This window comes from Malaya genurostris, chromosome 2 (genome assembly GCF_030247185.1).
Source record: "Malaya genurostris strain Urasoe2022 chromosome 2, Malgen_1.1, whole genome shotgun sequence".
Taxonomy (NCBI): domain Eukaryota; kingdom Metazoa; phylum Arthropoda; class Insecta; order Diptera; family Culicidae; genus Malaya; species Malaya genurostris.
Genome location: NC_080571.1, coordinates 125,036,079 through 125,040,894, shown reverse-complemented (window position 1 = coordinate 125,040,894; position 4,816 = coordinate 125,036,079).

Genomic DNA, 4,816 nt, shown 5'->3' with positions numbered 1-4,816 from the left:
GGAATGAATGTCTCAGATAGTCCCGGCTCGGCCGTTCCGGCATAGTGCGAATAGACTTTTAAACCGATTAAAGTGTCTTCTGCAAACCGCTTGTCATCGTTGTTCCAAAACAGTTAAATCAGAAGATTTCATCTAGTTCTCGGGTTCTCTGTTCCGACTGAAAATCAAAATTTGGTACGGATGTGTGATGAATGCTTCAAACCCAACCGCTAGTGACATTTTCAATTCGTAAAATTTTAATGTATTTACAAAAAAAACGGTACACCTTCATTCCAAAACCTATCACAATATTTGAGTTTGATAATTTTTCTGTGAATTATACAATGTTTTTTGAAAGAAGTCCCTAAATAATACCCCCTTTTCCTTTAGTTTGCTTTAACTCCAGCATTTTGCAGCAACTGATTTTGAACATTTGTGTGGCATTGTAAAGGTTTAGAAATTAGTATTTTTATGAATAGTGAATGTTTTCCTAATCAGTTAAAAAGAGCGTTTAGTCCGATATATTTGTGAACAACAAATGTTGGTATTTATTAACGCCATATATGTGGGTTGAGCTATTGTATATTTCGTATGCAAAAAAAAGGAAGGTGAGCTGCAGAGGATGAGAACTCATGTGTTTCAAGCTATATCCGTACAATATCCGTATTATTATAAGCAAATTCCCGTATTTTTCGCTTTCAACAAAACACTAACGCAAGCGCTCTCGTGGGGTACATTTTCAACCCAAGCCAACTTTGAAAGGTAACAGCTCAGTCGGATAAGTGAAATAAACATAATGCACCTTTGCAAATGATAAACTAACCATCAGACTGAATTATCGTAAAGGTTGATAATGGTTATAGTAAACCGTAACCAAATAATGGATATTTGAAGTAGCGTTGGGGTAGAAATCTACCCCACGAGAGCGTTCTAGGTTAAACAGTGCCGCTGTTTTGTCGTTTAAACTACGAGATATTTTATTATTTTGGTTTTGAAGCGGATATCGACATAATTTCGAATCGCATTGAATTCGACTCTCTTAAATAGAAAGTAGAAGAATTCAATAATTTCTTCTAATCATGCTCATACGAACCTGCATAGTCTAGCTTTTCCGTTCTAAGTTTATAACTGAGTCAATCGAGAATGCCTATCCATCTATTAATTTCCTATCTTTCACTTCTCTCTGGTAATGTTCGCCGAAAATAATTAAGTAAATCGGTATAGTATAATTTAATTCCTTATTTCGTTAAACAAATGTGGACTACCTAACACAAAAATGCAATACTTTCTTGTATATTACTCTTTATTACAACCAATTTTGAATTGATTTGAAAAGTGCACTCAAATAACTACTTTTTCCTCCGCACAATCAAAAGCATTCCTCAATACACTAATTGTATTACAGTAATGATTGGGGACAAAGTATAGATATTAAAAATTTTGTTCGTTGATAACAAGTTGATTATTATCACCCGATCGTAGTTATAGCGGCCCATACTCATCAGGGCGAAAAAAAAGACTGCAGTAATAAATACTGACCTACTTTTAAAATCAAAATAGCCGTAGTAGATGAAGTAATAGGTAGATAGTTCACGGTTACGAAAAGGGAAAACAAACAAAATGTTATATCATATCTGTTTCTACACTCTTGTCCAAATACATAATCCAAATCAATGACCCACGATTATATACACGATATGCTATGGAATTGTTATACGCATTGCAGAAAAAATCGAGTACATTGATGAACACAAAGACGAAAAAACTACATACTTATTTATTTATGTTAGGCGTTTTGAATGCTTTTGTTTCTTACAAAAATACATGGAAGTCTGCAGCGTCATGAAAAAAATGGTGAATCTGACATGAAAATTGATGCACTCCGTTTTATTAACCCAAATATGTATTGCACCGAATGATGAAAAAATTATCTTTGATTGATATAAGTTGATTGAAGTATCATTAATCGAAGCAATACCAATATTTCTGGGCTGTTTAGGATTGCCGCTGTTAAGATAAAGAATTTTGAATCACCCATAGCTATACAATATAAACATATTAACAGGGCTGTCGAGAGCAAATAACGGGGAATGCAATACGGGGCCCGTTCGCTTTGTAAACCAAAAACAAGACTTCCCTCCATCTCCAGATTGAACGAGCAAAAAAGGTCCCTAGGAATGATTTCATTATGCAGTATAAAAAACACCAAAATCTTCGAATTTTCGGGCCTCCTAAAAAGTCCGGGCCAGGGCGAATTCCCCCCTTGCCCCCTCTCAGCATCCTTTGTATATTAACGATTTTGTTATATTGTTCTTATAACACTTGCTGATTTACCCGGCGTTGCTCGGAAATGTTTCGTGAAGGCAAGGCCGAAAAAATTCTAGAAATTGTCCTCCGCAATTATACACTGATTGTAATGAAACACAGCTTAGACGTCAACCCGATTGAGCAATACTCCTTTCTCATTCAGATTGCGAATGATCAATGTCCCATCTCAGATCTCACAATAATCATAATTTTTATGGTATTCTCGACAAATTGGGTCAGTTTTATATTTGAACCCTTTTGTTAGAAACATTTCAGACACCTTTCTCTCTGTATATGTGCTTGTAACGTACTTAAATTATTATGTATAAGTGCTTTTAACGTACTTCCGTACTTTCTCGTCACATTCGATCTACAATACCTTTGGCTTCCATGGCTATAAACACTTGCTACTCCCTCCTCGTCATATAAAATTCTATGACACCATTATTCCCACGTAATAGCTCAAAATTTTCCTTCTGATAATGATTATTTTATAATGAAAGGCTGTTTAACATCATTACTACACTCGTACTATAGAACTATATTTATATTTATATAGTTTAATAGCAATCCGTTGAATAGTTTCGGAGGTATGCCATTACGAACATTAAACCACAGACTAACAGACATGACAGTATGAGTAAATTCTTATAAAAATCATTTTTCGTGATGCACTAGTTCCACCTATATTGTACTGCGCGAACTATTTACTATCGGTACACCCCTTGTGTTACGTAAAAGTATTTTTACTAGTTGATTTCCCCTCGTTTGTCAACACCGATCAGCTGCTTGCAGGGTTGCCTGATTTCATCAAAATATTTGATAATGAATCGTCACAATAAATTATTGGATTACGTTGATAATATATTTCACTTTTTTAGCGATGTTGGAAAGTAAACATTTATTTTACTCAACGTTGTTCATCTAGACTATTTTTGATTGTGTTGGTGATTTTCACCCGAAATTAAGTGACGGCAGACCAGAAGCAAGTAAATATTGTAACAAAACGGGTTTGTATTGCGTTGTAGGATGAGAAGTAGGCACAAATCTGTATATAGTTTTGGCAATATGTAACTAATCTGTATCCTGCATGAAAATCGCATGGAGGTATACAAATCAATACATTACAGATAATTCTGTATGAATGGCAACTCGGTTGGTAAATGAAAAAAAAAACACAGTCTAGATGACAGACAGGATGTATTTGATAGGGTAACGTAGCGCCATCATGACAAATGCGAGTACTGTCCCAAATAAAGGAATATTCGAAATGACCGTTTATATGGTTAAAGAATCTAATTTGAGTGTCCTGTCTGTTAGTCTGTGATTAAACCCCCCTTTTCGAAAGCACTTTCTACATCCATTCTCTCTATAATCATATCTAAGGTATGCAAAATGTTTCTAAGGTGTTCAAAAAAAGTCAATTTTCGTGAAGTTATATTAATTTTTGCATGTTGAGTTTGGTTGAACAGAACAATTTATTGAATGAAAAAGAAGAAGAGATCTTACTAATTTGATAATTATAACATGACTTATTTAGAAAAAAAATTTTTCACATTCTCTAATAATATAAAAATAGAAAATCACCATGAATAACAATGTTGTTTTTCTAGTAGACTAATTACTCAACAATTTAGATTAGCAAGGCAATTCTCAGTCTTGATAGAACTATGATAAAGCGGTTAGAAAACATCAATGGTTCTGGATATGGTTTAAATTTTGTTATTACCACGAACATAACATATTTCCGCACGACATACTCATACTTCTTTCCCATCCTCCTCATTCACCCGAGGGAGGGAGCCACCTTATCTATTCTCAAGGCTCATTAATTCATGATTCACTAATAAAAAATACAGGTCGTGCGAGAATGTTATCGACACTCTGGATGAGTATTTTACATACCTTTTTAAAAATTACTTTTCGTAAGGGATCAAAATGTTGGAAAATCGCACCTTGTGGAGTAAGGAGGCCTTTCTGATATAGCTCTTGATTTCATAAACATCACCAAAGGATCCTTCAAAAAATTTGTTATTATAATTTTGAATGCGAACAAAAAAGTTTGTTCGAGTATGAACTAACATAACCTTTCCGAGTTTTAAAAAGTTTAGAGTCACGTTTATAGGAATTATTCGTTTTCTCTAGCATTTTCGCTCTACATGAAGGTATAAATTTTAAACACATTTCACCACGTAAGTCGCTAACAAACAATTATTATTATTAATCTTATTAGTACTATTATTGTTATTATTATTATTATTATTATTATTATTATTATTATTATTATTATTATTATTATTATTATTATTATTATTATTATTATTATTATTATTATTATTATTATTATTATTATTATTATTATTATTATTATATGTAACGGACACTCCATGACTAATATGCTCAATGTAATTCCAAATCAATACTTACGAGTTTAATGATTGACGCTACGTGTTTTATGTTTTCATTACTTCTGCTTTAAGGTACGCGGTTACGTTTACTTCATATTAGCCACCATAACAGGCTGGGGAAC